Genomic DNA, 18990 nt, shown 5'->3' with positions numbered 1-18990 from the left:
ACAAAGTCTGGTCCAGAATAAACAGTTTACACTGACCCACCTTTATTTACCCTGGTCACTCACTTCTATTAACTGTTTAATTGGGTAACAAATGAATATTTGTTTCAATTTGGGATCTACACCTGGGAGCCCTGAAATGTTGGCCAGAGGGGAGAAGCTGATATTCAGACGTGAGAATATATTATGATGTTGTTTTTCACCTGTCTAATCAAAGCTTGTTCAAAAATGATCTGATTATAGGACACCCGAGTTTATAATCATACTCATTCCACTTTTTAACCCCGTATATATGCACAATATGAAACGTATATACACTAAATCTCACGTGTGACTCCCATAGTATACATTTCTTTACGAAAATTAGGAACACTTATTACAATTATCAACCCCCCATGACGAGGCAATATTTCATACCTTTGTTTCTTTGTGGGTTCAAAGTTCTGTCCTGTCGTTTCACACGTAATGTTTTGGTAGTTATCTCAATTTTCCTTTGCAATTATCTCCAAGATCATCATCAACTTTTTGTAAAACGCTATGCACAACTGATATTTAAAGAAAGTCCTGTACCAAAAGGTCTTCGTAGGGAAAGACAACTTTTTTTTCCTTACGTCAGTCGCTACACGGTTACTCTTAAAATCCATTCATCGCCTTTAAAAAAAAAGTTTCGTTTTTTATTGTGGTTCACTGACATTTCTGTCACAATTCTGAGGGACCCCAAATAAAATTAACTTGCCTGTTTGAAGACGCCGGCGAGGTTAAGACAGGTATCGAGCCACCTCCGTATCTAACGGACGTTTAAAATAAAAAAATGGCGTGTAATGTTGCGAAGGGCTACTGTTTTTTTATAGGTTGTCGATTGTAAGGACCGTGGGCCGCGACAGAAATACTTGTCGGGGTGGGAAAAGATTTATTGATGGTTTATTGTACCGCAACGGTCACAATTGACTCACCAGCAAAGATGGCGCCGAGGCCACATCGACTCCCTCCCGCCCTGCCTCGCACCGAAGCTCGAGCTGCGGAGCGCGACGCCGAACCGCCGGTCCGCGGGCGCGGGCGCCGGACATAGACGTCTTAACCCCTTCCGAGGCGCAGGAATTATAGATCACTGTAGTTTCTTCTGGACCCGGGTTAGGGACAGTGTGCCCTCCGTGAGAGTCTTCTGAGGAAGACAGTGTCTCATGGGTGTCCAGGCTGTCCATCACAGGACACACAGACATACACACTCACACACCCTGGACAGGACACCAGTCCATCACAGGACACACACACACTCACTCACACATCCTGGACAGGACACCAGTCCATCACAGGACACACACACACTCACACACCCTGGACAGGACACCAGTCACTCACAGGACACACACACACACACACACACACACACACACACACACACACACACACACACTCACACTCACACTCACACTCACACACCCTGGACAGGACACCAGTCCCTCACAGGACACACACACACACAACCTGGATAGGACACCAGTCCCTCACAGGACACACAGACACACACACTCACACACCCTGGACAGGACACCAGTCCATCACATGACACACACAGACTCACTCACACACCCTGGACAGTACAGCAGTCCATCACAGGACACACACACACCAGGGCCAGTTTTCCCAGAAGCCAATTAGCCCAAAAACCTGTCTTTGGACTCGGAGAACACAAGGAGAACATGCAGACTCCACACAAACAGTTCCGAAAGCCCGAAAAGTGGTTGACGTTTTAATTTGGCAACGCCACGATGGATCCCAGTTTTTTTTTTATTTTGGAGGCCAAAGAGGACAAAAAAGGAAACGTCCGGAGTCTTGTAGCGTGAAAAGGGTTTAAATTTCGACTTAAGGAGTTGGCCATCGTTATATTTCGCGAGGTATATAATACAGGGGGAAAAAGAACATTTACATTTATCAATCTACTAGTAATACTGGGTGGATGTCACGTTCCCCAAAGTTCAGTGTCTCTCTCTAATAAAGTAGAAACGCGACATTAAACTCCGTTCGAAACGGGAGAAATCACCAGGACACGATACAGCTGACGTCCGGAAAAGAAAAAAAGAACTCCTATTCCCATTTGTAATGACCCTGTCGTGTTTTTCCCGGTGTACGCTTCTCTTTCGGAGACCGTTTCTCTCTGGTGTTGTTTTGCTGTTGGAATAAATGCCGAGGTGACCCTTCTGTGTGGAGTCTGCGTGTTCTCTCCAGCGGGTCGTTTCCTCCACCGCAGGGGCTGGTCGAACCGGGGTCTCCCAATCGTCACAGAAGTGTGTGTCGTTTTGGGTGGTGGGGGGGGGTGCATCGGGGATACTGCGCCCCGAGGGGGTGGCCTCTCACCTTGCTCCGGACGATGGGAGAAGACCTGTACCTTCACGAGTCCTGATTGTGAAAACTTCTTCTGACAGTTCAAAACGTTTCGAAGAGACTACAGCGCTACCCTGTGTTCCATTTCTATCGTGTATTATTAGACAGTCATAAGTATCTGTCCTGATCACAGAGTCCCCCTCTCACTGCCAGGACAGGAGCCCAGTGCAGCACGAATAATAATAATAATTAATAAGTCTGGACCCTCCACTCAGAGCTCTTCCCAGGTCAGGGGGATCCCCTCCAGCCCCCCCAGTGTGCAGCCCCCACCTGGATGATGCTCCAGTCCGCTCAGCACACAGCAGCTCTCAGTGGGGAGGAGAGCAGAGGGATGGAGCCAGTTCAGAGAGGGGGGTGATAAGGAGGCCATGATGGGTCAAGACCAGGGGGGGAATCAGGCCAGGACACTGGGGTAACACCCCTACTCTTCTCCAGAGACACCTCGGGATTGTTAATGAGTCTCATTAACGTCTGTTGACGTCTCATCCGAAGGACGGCGCCTGTTTACAGTCCAGTGTCCCCCGTCACTATACTGGGGCATCAGGACCCACACAGACCGCAGGGTGAGAGCGCCCCCTGCTGGCCCCACTCACACCTCTCCCAGCAGCAACTTTGGGGGGGGGGGGGGCAGGGAAAAAACCAAAAGCTAAACAGATTTTTTTTAAAAAAAATTTATTGATGCTTAACAAAAGGTCATCAGTCCAGTCTGGGGGCCCTCAGCTTCAGTCCAGTGCAGTCTGGGGTCCCTCAGCTTCAGTCCAGACTGGGGTCCCTCAGCATCGGTCCAGCACAGTCTGGGGTCCCTCAGCTTCGGTCCAGCACAGACTGGGGTCCCTCAGCTTCGGTCCAGTCTGGGGTCCCTCAGCTTCGGTCCAGCACAGACTGGGGTCCCTCAGCTTCGGTCCAGCACAGTCTGGGGTCCCTCAGCTTCGGTACAGCACAGCCTGAGGTCCCTCAGCTTTGGTCCAGTCCAGTCTGGGGCCTCTCAGCTCCAGTCTAGTCCAGTCTGGGGCCCCTCAGCTCCAGTCCAGTCCAGTCTGGTGTCCCTCAGCTCCAGTGCAGTCCAGTCTGGGGTCCCTCAGCTTCAGACCAGCACAGTCTGGGGTCTCTCAGCTTCAGTCCAGCACAGACTGGGGTCCCTCAGCTTCGGTCCAGCACAGACTGGGGTCCCTCAGCTTCGGTCCAGCACAGTCTGGGGTCACTCAGCTTCAGTCCAGACTGGGGTCCCTCAGCTTCGGTCCAGCACAGTCTGATGTACCTCAGCTCCAGTCCAGTCTAGTGCCTCTCAGCTCCGGTCCAGTCCAGTCTGGTGTCCCTAGGCTCCAGTCCAGTCGTCTGGTGTCCCTCAGCTCCAGTCCAGTCCAGTCCAGTCCAGTCCAGTCCAGATGTTAGCAGGCACAGAACCAGGAAAGGAACCTGGAAAGAATATTGTTATTGCAGGTGTGAGGGACATAGACACAGACGTCACCATGACATCAAACAGCAAGAGGAGACTCCTCCTTGAATCACAGACATGACCGGGCGGCGCCCCCCTGTCTGCTCACCTGCTCCTCCTCTTCCTCTTCTTGTCCTTCCCGGCAGCCTGCTCCTCCTCTCCCTCGCTCTTTCTCTCCTGAGCTACAGGCTCCGCCACCTCCATCGGCTCGTCTTGATCTTCTGTCTCCACCGACACGCAGCTCAGGGACATCAAAAAGACGCATCGGCGCTTCTGAAGCAGAGACAGGAGAGTCACGTTAAGAGTCGGACTGGACACTCCAGTACATGAACACTGCACTGAGAGAGAGAGGGGTTCATACAGACACACTGACTGGACACTCCAGGACATGAACACTGCACTGAGAGAGAGAGGGGTTCATACAGACACACTGACTGGACACTCCAGGACATGAACACTGCACTGAGAGAGAGAGGGGTTCATACACACACACTGACTGGACACTCCAGTACATGAACACTGCACTGAGAGAGAGAGGGGTTCATACAGACACACTGACTGGACACTGGACAGGAGTAAAGAGAGGATCAGAGCATTACCCACCTTCTTTTTCTTCTGTCTCACAGGAGGTGGTGATTGGACCTCCTCCAGCTGGAGTCCGAGGAGGGAGAGAGGGGGCAGGAGAGGGACAGCACAGGGAGAGAAAGAGAGAGACAGGTGAGTCAAGTGTCCCAAGAGCACAGAGACTCTGCTGAGATCACACTCGCAGTGAGTGAGCCTGGGTGTAGCCCACTAATACTGACCCACTGGACACCACAGGACAGAGAGGAGGAGGAGAGAGACACACTGAGGACAGAGAGGAGGAGGAGAGAGACACTGACAGTCAGGGCTGAAATAGAGAGAGACAGAGAGGCAGGGACAGGCAGACAGCAGGCCGAGAGAGACACTGACAGACAGGGCTGAAAGAGACACTGAGACCCAGGGACAGACAAGACGGCAAAACTCCACCACAGACAGGACAGGGGGCAGGGTGGGACCAGCACTGACCTCCTTCCTCTCTCCTGCCGGAAGAGCTGTCTCCACCTCCTCTTCCTCCTGCTAGTCAAGAGACAGGCTTAGAGAGAGACGGGCTGGCGGGACATCGGCGAACAGAGCTGAAGTCAGAGAGCAGAGGAGACAGGCCCAGCTGGGACAACGCAGGACAGACAGAGAGACAGACAGGGAGACACACGGAGAGACACAGGGAGAGAGACCCAGCTGGGACAACGCAGGACAGACAGAGAGCAGGGAGACACACGGAGAGAGAGGAGGGAGGGAGACCCAGCTGGGACAACGCAGGACAGATAGAGAGACAGGCAGGGAGACACACGGAGAGACACAGGGAGAGAGACCCAGCTGGGACAACGCAGGATAGACAGAGAGCAGGGAGACATGGAAAGACACAGGGAGAGAGACAGGGAGAGAGGGACAGACACAGAGAAAAAGAGAGACTCAGACAGAAGGACAGAAAGACAGAAAGAGAGAAGTACAGATGGACAAAAAGACAGAGAAAAGGACAGAAAGACAGATGGACAGAAGGACAGATGGACAGAGAAAAGGATAGATAGAGTGATGGATAGAAAGACAGAAAAGGACAGAAAGACAGATGGACACAGAAAAGAACAGAAAGACAGAAGGACAGAGAAAAGGACAGAAGGACAGGACAGAGAAAAGGACAGATGGACAGAGGGACAGATGGACTGAAGGATAGACGGACAGATGGACGGACAGACGGACAGAAGGTCAGACGGACAGACGGACTTTGCCCCACTTGCCTCGTCAGACATCTCAGCCTCTCTCCTTGCCCTCCGCACCGGGGAGCCCCAGGCGGGGCCTGGCGGGGCCGGGCGGGCGATGGGGGGCAGGACGGGCGGGGGCAGGGGCAGGGGCACCGCCCCGGGCAGCAGGGGGGGCTCGAGGGGCATGGCGGCGAGGAAGGGGGGGCGGCGGGGCGGGGCGGGCAGGGGCCTGAGGGGGCTGGAGGGGGGGGCCGGGGGCGGGGAGCGGAGGGGGCTCTCGGGCGAGGAGGGGGGGGACACCGAGCGGAACGAGCCGGGCGAGCCCGAGCGGGACGAGCAGGGCAACCCCGGGAGCTCCAGCTGCAGCTCGGCCGCCCTCTCCAGCTTCTGGACGAGCTCGGGGAAACAGGAAGACACCACAGGATTCTGTCCAGCGGGGAGAGGGGGAGACACAACGCAGGGGGGATGAGGAGCAGAGACTACGCCTGGACAGGTGAGTGTGTACAGTGTGTCCAATGAGAGTGTGGACAGGTGAGTGTGTACAGTGTGTCCAGTAAGAGTCTGGACAGGTGAGTGTGTACAGTGTGTCCAGTGAGAGTGTGGACAGGTGAGTGTGTACAGTGTGTCCAGTGAGAGTTTGGACAGGTGAGTGTGTCCAGTGTGTCCAGTGAGAGTCTGGACAGGTGAGTGTGTACAGTGTGTCCAGTGAGAGTGTTGGCAGGTGAGTGTGGACAGTGTGTCCAGTGAGAGTGTGTCCAGTAAGAGTCTGGACAGGTGAGTGTGGACAGGTGAGTCTGTACAGTGTGTCCAGTAAGAGTCCGGACAGGTGAGTGTGTCCAGTGTATCCAGTAAGTGTCTGGACAGGCGAGTGTGTCCAGTGTGTCCAGTAAGAGTGTGGACAGGTGTGTCCAACAGTAAGAAGCTGTCTTACCCTGTAACCCAGCTCAGGGGTGTTAGGGGGTGCTCTGTCTCCTCCCCAGATCTCACCTTCAGGTCGTGTGAAATGCCGGACCACTAGAAGACGCTGGAAACGAGGACACAAGACAGAGGTCAGGTCCACAGAGCTCACTCAATCACTACAGCAAGCAGAGACCTCTCGGCCATCAGGACTGTGGGGGTCAGAGTGGGGAGCTGTAGGGTATCGGGAGTTTAGGGGTCAGTGTGGGGAGCTGTAGGGTATCGGGAGTTTAGGGGTCAGTGTGGGGAGCTGTAGGGTATCGGGAGTTTAGGGGTCAGAGTGTGGAGCTGTAGGGTATCGGGAGTTTAGGGGTCAGTGTGGAGAGCTGTAGGGTATCGGGAGTTTAGGGGTCAGTGTGGGGAGCTGTAGGGTATCGGGAGTTTAGGGGTCAGAGTGTGGAGCTGTAGGGTATCGGGAGTTTAGGGGTCAGTGTGGGGAGCTGTAGGGTATCGGGAGTTTAGGGGTCAGTGTGGGGAGCTGTAGGGTATCGGGAGTTTAGGGGTCAGTGTGAGCAGCTGTAGGGTATCGGGAGTTTAGGGGTCAGTGTGGGGAGCTGTAGGGTATCGGGAGTTTAGGGGTCAGTGTGGGGAGCTGTAGGGTATCGGGAGTTTAGGGGTCAGTGTGGGGAGCTGTAGGGTATCGGGAGTTTAGGGGTCAGTGTGAGCAGCTGTAGGGTATCGGGAGTTTAGGGGTCAGTGTGGGGAGCTGTAGGGTATCGGGAGTTTAGGGGTCAGTGTGGGGAGCTGTAGGGTATCGGGGGTTTAGGGGTCAGTGTGGGGAGCTGTAGGGTATCGGGAGTTTAGGGGTCAGTGGGGGGAGCTGTAGGGTATCGGGAGTTTAGGGGTCAGTGTGGGGAGCTGTAGGGTATCGAGAGTTTAGGGGTCAGTGTGGGGAGCTGTAGGGTATTGGGAGTTTAGGGGTCAGTGTGAGCAGCTGTAGGGTATCGGGAGTTTAGGGGTCAGTGGGGGGAGCTGTAGGGTATCGGGAGTTTAGGGGTCAGTGTGGGGAGCTGTAGGGTATCGGGAGTTTAGGGGTCAGTGTGTGGAGTTGTAGGGTATCGGGAGTTTAGGGGTCAGTGTGTGGAGCTGTAGGGTATCGGGAGTTTAGGGGTCAGTGTGGGGAGCTGTAGGGTATCGGGAGTTTAGGGGTCAGTGTGGAGAGCTGTAGGGTATCGGGAGTTTAGGGGTCAGTGTGGGGAGCTGTAGGGTATCGGGAGTTTAGGGGTCAGTGTGGGGAGCTGTAGGGTATCGGGAGTTTAGGGTTCAGTGTGGGGAGCTGTAGGGTATCGGGAGTTTAGGGGTCAGTGGGGGGAGCTGTAGGGTATTGGGAGTTTAGGGGTCAGTGTGGGGAGCTGTAGGGTATCGGGAGTTTAGGGGTCAGTGGGGGGAGCTGTAGGGTATCGGGAGTTTAGGGGTCAGTGTGGGGAGCTGTAGGGTATCGGGAGTTTAGGGGTCAGTGTGGGGAGCTGTAGGGTATCGGGAGTTTAGGGGTCAGTGTGGGGAGCTGTAGGGTAGATGTGGGGCACCGGGCCCACCACAGGGCGGCCGGTCCAGTCTCGCGGAAGGCGACCGGGTCAGACTTACGGAAAAGCACCGGGACTTGGGCCGGGATCTCTCCCGCTGCCAGTCCGGGTTCGGCCTGACCGGTGTGACCTGTGAAGACGCCAAACTGCTCATCTCCAAGACAGCTCTGACCACATAGCCCAGCCCAGTCGTGTCGAGACTAGAGGCCTTGGGCAGTCTCTACAGTGTGTCCAGTGAGAGTGTGGACAGGTGAGTCTCTACAGTCTGTCCAGTGAGAGTCTGGACAGGTGAGTGTGTACAGTGTGTCCAGTGAGAGTGTGGACAGGTGAGTGTGTACAGTGTGTCCAGTGAGAGTCTGGACAGGTGAGTCTCTACAGTGTGTCCAGTAAGAGTCTGGGACGTCCAGAGGCAATCTGTGCTCTCAGAAGGCCATAATGGACCCGCGACCCTGTCTCTTGAGCCGAGGCATGTCCTCAGTCAAGATCACCACTGGAAGTGTCTCTCCTCGTCTGGAGGTGTTACCGTGAGACCTGGTCTGTCAAGCGCTTTGCGCTGCTATGTGTGTGAAAGGTGCTCTATCAGTGAAGTTTATTATTATTATTATTATAATACAGCGAGCGCTGCTGGGGGCGGAGAGGTCAGTCGGAGGAGGGCTGGACGCTGGACGCTGGACGGCGGGCGGGAGGGGTGGACTTACGACGCCTCGCCGGGCTCGGGTCCTGCTGCGACCGCGCACGGCCGTGCGGCATCTCTGTCGGTCCATCGTCCTGCCGAGACAAGCAGAGTCACAGAGGGGAGGGGAGGGGGCGGAGCCACACAGCTGGGCGGCTTGTTCCCCACCCCCGCCCCCCTCTGTGTATAGAAGAGCCTCCTGTCCTGACTGGAGGACCTCACCCAGCTGTGGCTGGAGAGAAGCCAGGGTATCGGCTTCAACCACAGGGCTGGGCGGCTTGTTCCCCACCCCCACCACCCTCTGTGTACAGTAGAGCCTCCTGTCCTGACAGGAGGAGCTCACCCAGCTGTGTCTGGAGAGGAGCCAGGTTATCAGCTTTGTTCCACACCCCCGCCACCCTCTGTGTACAGAAGAGCCTCCTGTCCTGACTGGAGGAGCTCACCCAGCTGTGTCTGGAGAGAAGCCAGGGTATCGGCTTCAACCACAGGGCTGGGCAGCTTGTTCCCCACCCCCACCACTCTCTGAGTAGAGGTGCACCTCCTCTCAATATCTTTTTACAGCACGATCACACCCATAAGAGTTGAGTAACGGTAAAAAAAACAACTTATTTCTCCACTTATTTTGTTATTTCTCACTTTTGACTGACTTACCGATTTCACGGGGATTCTGAAGAGCGTTTCTGAAGCTGAAACTAACGATCTAAGTCGAAGTAACTTTATTGGAAGAAACACGTGTTTAGAAAGGACTATATAGCGCTTTCCTCCTCCTCTTCTCTCTTCACTCCTCTGAGCTCATGGGGCTCCGGCGCCGCCCCCGCTCTGTGACGTCAGGCGGCTCATTGTGACGCCCCCGTGACGTCGCCCCAAACGCGCTCACGGCTCGGCCGCGAAACAAAAATGGCCGACATTTTTCACGGTTGCTGCTTTTTTTGCTGACATTTTATTTTTCCCAACTCTCGGCGGCCAGCCGGGTGTCCCTGTACGACCCCGGTAGTCGCCACCTCGGACAGGCAGGGGAAACGGGTCCAGCTGTTTCCGGCCCAAGGCTTACAAAAGCTGCACTTGAATTTAAAGACAAAATCACGTCGAGGGCGCATTCAGCACCACCACGTCCAGCACGGGTTTCCGTGGGGTTTGGTTCAGTGAAATTAGACCCCCCCGCCGACCCCCAAATCAAAGAAAGACCAAACTCCACCCCCCTCTAGCGCCCAAGGGCGGAAATTTCGGGCCACGCCACGTCCAAAAAACACAGGTTCCCCCCCTGTCCTGCGGGGAAAAGAAACGCCATTTTCTTTTCCGAGCGCTGCGTGGGACCTCACGACCCCCCCCCACCCCCAAAAAAAAAAACGGGCTTCGCAGACAAGGAAAACCGGGCACGTCGACCTCTCTACAACACCACCCGGCTGTTTCTGTTTCAAACCGTGGGAAAAAAATAAATACAATTTCGCCCTTCACCGACCGCCGCGCAAAAAAACACAACTTCACGCTACAGAAACGGCCTGTGTGAGGGGGGGGCACGGGAAAAAAATAAAACCTGCGTGTTTTCGGCAGAGTAAGCTCAGCGGGGAAACTCCCTGAATCTCGGGGTTGCTTCTTGAACCCCGAAAACGACCTTTTTTCTCTCTCGTTTTCTTGGTGTCTGGGACGTTCACGAACTCCCGCGTCGGTGCGATTCCCAGCGGGACTTGAACATAACGCCCCCCGTGGAGCCACAGCACCCCCGTGTGGCCGAGAGGACTACCACCCGCAGGGCTGAGCTTTTACTGCCGTGTCCCGCTTTCACTCTGGTGATGAAGGAGGGAATCAAGGAGGAGAATTAATATTGTGATCCACCAGTCCATCACAGGACACACACACCCTCACACACCCTGGACAGGACACCAGTCCATCACAGGATGTTCAGTGCCCATCTCTAATAAAGTAGAAATGCGACATTAAACTCCGTTCGAAACGGGAGAAATCACCAGGACACGATACACCTTGCTCCGGACGATGGGAGAAGACCTGTACCTTCACGAGTCCGGGTTGTGAAAACTTCTTCTGACAGTTCAAAACGTTTCGAAGAGACTACAGCGCTACCCTGTTTTCCATTTCTATCGTGTATTATTATACAGTCATAAGTATCTGTACTGATCACAGAGTCCCCCTCTCACTGCCAGGACTGAAGCCCAGTGCAGCACGAATAATAATAATAATTAATTCGTCTGGACTCTCCACTCAGAGCTCTTCCCAGGTCAGGGGGATCCCCTCCAGCCCCCCCAGTGTGCAGCCCCCACCTGGATGATGCTCCAGTCCGCTCAGCACACATCAGAGGGAACAGAGGGATGGAGCCAGTTCAGAGAGGGGGGTGAGTAGGAGGCCATGATGGGTCAAGACCAGGGGGGGAATCAGGCCAGGACACTGGGGTAACACCCCTACTCTTCTCCAGAGACACCCCGGGATTGTTAATGAGCACAGAGAGTCAGGACCTTGGTTTGACCTCCCATCCGAAGGACGGCGCCTGTTTACAGTCCAGTGTCCCCCGTCACTATACTGGGGCATCAGGACTCACACAGACCACAGGGTGAGAGCGCCCCCTGCTGGCCCCACTCACACCTCTCCCAGCAGCAACTTTGGGGGGGGGGAGGGAAAAAACCAAAAGCTAAATAGATTTTTTTTAAAAAAAATTTATTGATGCTTAACAAAAGAACAAAAATTACAAGCTTCAGTCCAGACTGGGGTCTGGGGTCCCTCAGCTTCAGTCCAGTCCAGTTTGGGGCCCCTCAGCTTCAGTCCAGTCCAGTCTGGGGCCCCTCAGCTCCAGTGCAGTCAGGACTGGGGTCCCTCAGCTTCGGTCCAGCACAGACTGGGTTCCCTCAGCTTCGGTCCAGCACAGTCTGGGGTCCCTCAGCTTCAGTCCAGACTGGGGTCCCTCAGCTTAGGTCCAGCACAGTCTGGGGTCCCTCAGCTCCAGTCCAGTCCAGTCTGGTGTCTCTCAGCTCCGGTGCAGTCCAGTCTGGTGTCTCTCAGCTCCGGTCCAGTCCAGTCTGGTGTCCCTAGGCTCCAGTCCAGTCCAGTCTGGTGTCCCTCAGCTCCTGTCCAGTTCAGTCTGGGGCCCCTCAGCTTCAGTGCAGTCCAGTCTGGCGTCCCTCAGCTCCACTCCAGTCCAGTCCAGTCCAGTCCAGTCCAGATCTTAGCTGGCACAGAACCAGGAAAGGAACCTGGAAAGAATATTGTTATTGCAGGTGTGAGGGACACAGACACAGACGTCACCATGACATCAAACAGCAAGAGGAGACTCCTCCTTGAATCACAGACATGACCGGGCGGCGCCCCCCTGTATGCTCACCTGCACCTCCTCTTCCTCTACTTGTCCTTCCCGGCATCCTGCTCCTCCTCTCCCTCGCTCTTCCTCTCCTGACCCACGGTCTCCGCCGCCTCCATCAGCTCGTCCTGATCATCTGTCTCCACCGACACGCAGCTCAGGGACTTTAAAAAGACGCACCAGTGCTTCTGAAGCAGAGACAGGAGAGTCACGTTAAGAGTCGGACTGGACACTCCAGGACATGAACACTGCACTGAGAGAGAGAGAGGGGTTCATACAGACACATGACTGGACACTCCAGTACATGAACACTGCACTGAGAGAGAGAGGGGTTCATACAGACACACTGACTGGACACTCCAGTACATGAACACTGCACTGAGAGAGAGAGAGGGGTTCATACAGACACACTGACTGGATACTGACTGGACACTGGACAAATGTAAAGAGAGGATCAGAGCATTACCCACCTTATTTTTCTTCTGTCTCACAGGAGGTGGTGATTGGACCTCCTCCAGCTGGAGTCCGAGGAGGGAGAGAGGGGGCAGGAGAGGGACAGCACAGGGAGAGAAAGAGAGAGACAGGTGAGTCAAGTGTCCCAAGAGTACAGAGACTCTGCTGAGATCACACTCGCAGTGAGTGACACCGACACTAACCAGCCTCAGGACAGCACTGCTAGAGCACCACAACCCAGACTCAACCACATCACAGCACAGATCAAACAGCAATATCTCACACACTGGGACACACACACACAAACACAACATAAACTGGAATGCTACAGAACCTTAAACAGACAATACACACTAGCTGAATATTTGACCAAAATAAAAAATAACAAACAGAAACAGACCCTGACGAAGTACAGGCTCAGTGACCACAACCTGGCCATAGAAACTGGGCGACACAGGCAGACCTGGCTGCCCAGAGAGGACAGGCTGTGCTCCCACTGCCAGCGGGGAGAAATAGAGACAGAGGTGCACTTCCTACTGCACTGTGACAGATACTCTGGGATTAGAGAAACATTCTTCCCGAAATTCAGAAATCTAATCCCAGAGTTCCCACACCTGCCAGAATCACAACGGGTCCCAATCCTACTGGGAGAGGGAGGAGTGAACTCAGTTGATCTGGCAGCCCAGTATGTGATCTCCTGTCACAGCCTGAGGAACAGTGAGTCTGTCTCCCAATAATGCTCCAGCCGCCTACAGTATATGTCAATATTTTATAATATGTCTTTGTTGTAAATGTCTGTAACGTGTCTGCTTTACGCAGAGAGTGGCGGGGGTTGGATGTCAAGGCCTGACGATACCGTATTACGCAGAGAGTGGAGGGGTGGGATGTCAGGGCCATACGACACTTCTTTATTCAGAGAGTGGAGGGGGTGGGATGTCAGGGCTAGATGACACTGCTTTACACAGAGAGTGGAGAGGTGGGTGTCAAGGCTATACGACAGTGCTTTCCGCAGAGAGTGGTGGGGGTGTGATGTCAGGGCCATACAACAGTGCTTTACACAGAGAGTGGTGGGGGTGGGATGTCAGGGCCATATGACACTGCTTTACACAGAGAGTGGCGGGGCTAGGATGTCAGGGCCATATGACACTGCTTTACACAGAGAGTGGTGGGGGTGGGATGTCAGAGCTTGACGACACTGCTTTATGCAGAGAGTGGAGGGGTGGGATGTCAGGGCTATACGACAGTGCTTTCGACAGAGAGTGGTGGGGGTGTGATGTCAGGGCCATATGACACTTCTTTACGCAGGGAGTGGCAGGGGTGGGATGTCAGGGCCTGACGATACTACTTTACACAGTTAGTGGTGGGGGTGGGATTTCAGGGCCATACGACACTTCTTTACGCAGAGAGTGGCAGGGCTTGACGACACTGCTTTATGCAAAAAATGGAGGGGTGGGTGTCAGGGCTATATGACAGTGCTTTCCGCAGAGAGTGGTGGCGGTGTGATGTCAGGGCCATACAGCAGTGCTTTACACAGAGAGTGGTGGGGGTGGGATGTCAGGGCCATATGACACTGCTTTACACAGAGAGTGGCGGGGGTGGGATATCAGGGCCTGACAACACAGCTTAACGCAGAGTGTGGAGGGGTGGGTGTCAGGGTTATACGGCAGTGCTTTACGCAGAGAGTGGTGGGGGAGGGATGTCAGGGCTTGACAACACTGCTTTATGTAGAGAGTGGAGGGGAGGGTTTCAGGGCCATAAGACACTGCTTTATGCAGAGAGTGGAGGGATTGGTGTCAGGGCCATATGACACTACTTTACACAGAGAGTGGCGGGAGTGGGATGTCAGGCCCTGACGATACTACTTTACGTAGACAGTGGCGGGGGTGGGATGTCAGGGCCTGACGATACTTATTTACGCAGAGAGTGGCAGGGGTGGGATGTCAGGGCCTGAAGATACTGCTTTTCGCAGAGAGCGGAGGAGGTGGGATACAACCTCTCAGTGGGGCCAGCAGGGGGCACTCACCCTGCGCTCTGTGTGGGTCTTAATGCCCCAGTGTAGTGACGGGGGACACGATCTGGCCCACCAGCGACGAGCAGGTTACCAGATCTAGACAAAGGGGGCAACTCTTAGTCGTATGAGCTTAGTCACACATCGCAGCGATTAAAAAAACAAAACAAACATATTATGTCTGTTACTAACGACTTTTTTTTCCTACATTGAAAGTCTCTTTCCCGGGTGATTTTCTAGCGCGACTGGGGCTCTTCATTTCTCCTCGGTGTCTCATCGCGGGCGGATTTGAAACAGACCACAGAAGATGGTCACACACTATATTATTATTGAGAGACAGGCTCACTGTACCTCAGGCTGGGACAGTAGATCACACTGTATTATTATTATTAAGATTATTGAGAGTCTGGCTCACTGTTCCCCAGGCTGGGACAGGAGATCCCACACTGTATTATTATTAATGAGAGACAGGCTTACTCTCTGTTCCTCAAACTCAGACAGGACATCACATACTGTATTATTATTGATTGACAGGCTCACTGTTCCTCAGGCTGGGACAGGAGATCACACACTGTATTATTATTATTTAGAGACAGGCTCACTGTCTGTTCCTCAGAGTTGGACAGGAGATCCCACACTGAATTATTATTTTAGAGAGACAGGCTCACTGTATGTTCCCCAGGCTGGGTCAGGAGCTCACACAGTATTATTATAATTATTGAGAGACAGTCTCACTGTCTGTTCCTCAGTCTGGGACAGGAGATCACACACTGTATTATTATTATTGAGAGACAGGCTCACTGTCTGTTCCCCAGGCTGGGACAGGAGATAACACTGTATTATTATTGAGAGACAAACTCACTGTCTGTTCCTCAGGCTGGGACAGTAGATCACACTGTATTATTATTATTGAGAGTCTGGCTCACTGTTCCCCAGGCTGGGACAAGAGATCCCACACTGTATTATTATTATTTAGAGACAGACTCACTGTCTTTTCCTCGGTCTGGGACAGATGGTCACACACTGTATAATTATTGAGACAGGCTCACTGTCTGTTCCTCAATCTGGGACAGTAGATCACATTGTATTATTATTATTAATATTATTGAGAGTCTGGCACACTGTTCCCCAGGCTGGGACAGGAGATCCCACACTGTATTATTATTATTTTGAGACAGGCTCACTGTTTGTTCCTCAGGCTGGGACAGGAGATCACACACTGTATTATTTTTATTGAGAGAGAGGCTCACTGTCTGTTCATCAGACTGGGACAGGAGATCCCACACTGAATTATTATTATTGAGAGACAGGCTTACTCTCTGTTCCTCAGGCGAAGACAGGACATCACATACTGTATTATTATTGATTGACAGGCTCATTGTTCCTCAGGCTGGGACAGGAGATCAGACACTGTATTATTATTATAGTGAGACAGGCTCACTGTATATTCCCCAGGCTGGGACAGGAGGTCATACATTATATTATTATTATAGAGAGACAGGCTCACTGTATGTTCCACAAGCTGAGACAGGAATTCACACTGTATTATTATTATTGAGAGACAGGCTCACTGTCTGTTCCTCAGGCTGGGACAGAGGATCACACACTGTATTATTATTGAGAGACAGGCTCACTGTCTGTTTCTCAGGCTGGGACAGAGGATCACACACTGTATTATTATTGAGAGACAGGCTCACTCTCTGTTCCTCAGGCTGGGACAGGAGATCACACATTGGCTTGTTATTGAGAGGCAGGCTCACTGTCTGTTCCTCAGGCTGGGACAGGAGATCACACACTGTATTACTATTATTGACAGATAGGCTCACTGTGTCTTCACTTGGGCTTGAACAGGAGATCACACACTGGATTATTATTATTGAGAGAGGCTCACAGTCTGTTCCTCAGGCTGAGACAGGAAATCACACACTATTATTATTACTGAGAGACAGGCTCACAGTCTGTTCCTCAGGCTGGGACAGGAGATCACACACTCTATTATTATTATTGAGAGACAGGCTCACAGTCTGTTCCTCAGGCTGGGACAGTAAATCACACACTCTATTATTATTATTGAGAGACAGGCTCACTGTCTGCTCCTCAGGCTAGGGTAGGATATCACACACTGTATTATTAGTATTGAGAGAAAGCCTCAGTGTTCCCCAGGCCGGGAAAGGAGATAACACATTGTATTTTTATTATTGAGAGACAGGCTCACTGTTCCTCAGGCTGGGACAGGAGATCCCACACTGTATTATTATTATTGAGAGACAGGCTCCCTGTCTGTTCCTCAGGCTGGGACAGGAGATCACAAACTGTATTATTATTATAGAGAGACCTGCTCTTTCCTGACTGTTCCTTAGGCTGGGACAGCAGATCATAATCTGCTTTATTATTATTGAGAGACTGGCTCACTCCTGTCTGTTCCTCAGGCTGGGACAGGAGATCACACACTGTATTATTATTGAGAGACGGGCTCACTGTCTGTTCCTCTGACTGGGGCAGGAAATGACACACTGTATAATTAGTATTGAGAGACAGGCTCAGTGTTCCCCAGGCTGAGACAGGAGATCACACACTGTATTATTATTATTGAGTATCTGGTTCACTGTTCCCCAGGCTGGGACAGGAAATCACACACTGTATTATTATTATTGAGAGACAGGCTCACTGTCTGTTCCTCAGGCTGGGGCAGGATATCACACACTGTATTATTAGTATTGAGATACAGACTCACTGTCTGTTCCTCCTGCTGGGACTGGAGAACACACACTGTTCTATTATAACTGAGGGACATGCTCACTGTATGTCCTTCAGACTGGGACAGGACATTCCATACTAGGTTATCATTATTGAGAGACAGGCTCGCTGTCTGTTCCTCAGGCTAGTACAGGAGATCACGCACTGTATTATTATTATTTAGATACAGGCTCACTGTGTGTTCCTCTGGCTGGGACAGTAGATCACACTGTATTATAATTATTGAGAGGCTGACTCACTGTTTCCCAAGCTGGGACAGGGGATCACACACTGTATTATTATTGAGAGACAGGCTCACTGTCTGTTCCTCTGGCTGGGGCAGGGAATCACACACTGTATTATTATTATTGAGAGACAGGCTCACTGTCTGTTCCTCAGGCTGGGACAGGAGATCACACACTGTATTATTATTGAGAGACAGGCTCACTGTCTGTTCCTCTGGCTGGGGCAGGGAATCACACACTGTATTATTAGCATTATTAAGAGACAGGCTCGCTGTCTGCTCCTCAGGCTGGGACAGGATATCACACACTGTTGTAGTGTTCTCTCACGAGGCACCAGTTCTGTAGGGGTTTGGGCATTTACTGGGACAATTATTTTTGTGGCAGTAAATCACAAAATTGATTATTTTAATGGTCTTAGAATCCAACCATGCGACATAACTCAAACAATGCACACACAGGTACTAATACACGAGGATACATTTGTTAATATATAGAATATGCATGCAAACCTAACAGATCTTATCGTAAGGCTTAACAGAATACAAAAGATATAAATTCATTCAGTTACAAAGAGTTACACATATCAAGAGGACATAAGTATATCATTCATTTAGACCGTTTCGTAATTGAACTTGTTTACAACGTCTACATGAGATACTCAAAACAAGAACATAACCCTTAGGAATTAAATTGATATCAACTGGTTGGGAGCAGTAATGCAATAAGGTTCAATACTCACTGCCAGGAGGTCTCTTTTCTCACCGTTTCCGTAGTGCAGCGGTTATCACGTTTGCCTCACACGCGAAAAATCCCCGGTTCGAAACCGGACGGGAACAGCCTCTGTACGCTCCTGTACTTCACAGAGGTCTTGAGCGACCGGTCACATGTTCCTTTCCTTCTGAGTGACGTTCCTGCAACACTCTCCCGCTCCTCTTGGTGCGCTCATGCCGCAACACAGGAAGGCTGGAGCAGGTGGCTGTGGGCTTTGCGCACTGCCGAAATAGCTCAGCTGGGAGACCGTTAGACTGAAGCTCTGAAGGTCCCTGGTTTGATCCCAGGTTTCGGCATTTTGTTTCATCGCGCCCTTTGTTCCTCTCTCCAGCGCCCCCTGCCTACAGTGACGCGTCCCTTTCTCAGCCCGAAACGCAAGCGAGACACCAGCAGCGGTCCCTGCAGGTTTCCGTAGTGTAGAGGCTATCACGTTCACTTAACACGCGAAAGGTCCCCGGTTCGAGACCGGGCGGAAACAGACATCTTTTGTCGCCAGGCACAAAAGGGGATTGGGGATTCGCCTAGCGCTGTGATCGAACAGACCCACTGGACCCACCTCTTAGTGTGGCGGGATCTGCACAGTGCATGTCACAGCGCATCCTGCTTTCACTTCAAGGCGCGTCCTGATGCACCCCAGTCTCCCGCGTGACAGGTGGGGACAGGTGACAGGTCCTATACTAACGAGGAAGACATCGCTCTCTCCGACCCCCGGCATCGTGTCCCGACCC

General features: G+C 52.5%; 1 long non-coding RNA gene across 1 annotated transcript; it reads right to left on the bottom strand.

Moving 5' to 3' along the window:
- Positions 1-3131: 3131 nt before the first annotated feature.
- Positions 3132-4905, bottom strand: LOC148638235 (uncharacterized). The gene is made up of 5 exons (XR_015931102.1): positions 4862-4905; positions 4418-4465; positions 3924-4087; positions 3582-3795; positions 3132-3456 (listed from the first exon to the last, which is right to left on the bottom strand). It is a non-coding gene; the product is annotated as an uncharacterized LOC148638235 (long non-coding RNA).
- Between the last annotated feature and the right edge of the window lie 14085 nt (positions 4906-18990).

Source organism: Lepisosteus platostomus (genome assembly GCF_059453375.1).
Source record: "Lepisosteus platostomus isolate fLepPlt1 chromosome 5 unlocalized genomic scaffold, fLepPlt1.hap1 SUPER_5_unloc_3, whole genome shotgun sequence".
NCBI classification, from domain to species: Eukaryota; Metazoa; Chordata; class Actinopteri; order Semionotiformes; family Lepisosteidae; genus Lepisosteus; species Lepisosteus platostomus.
This window is presented reverse-complemented; position numbering and strand designations above follow the sequence as displayed.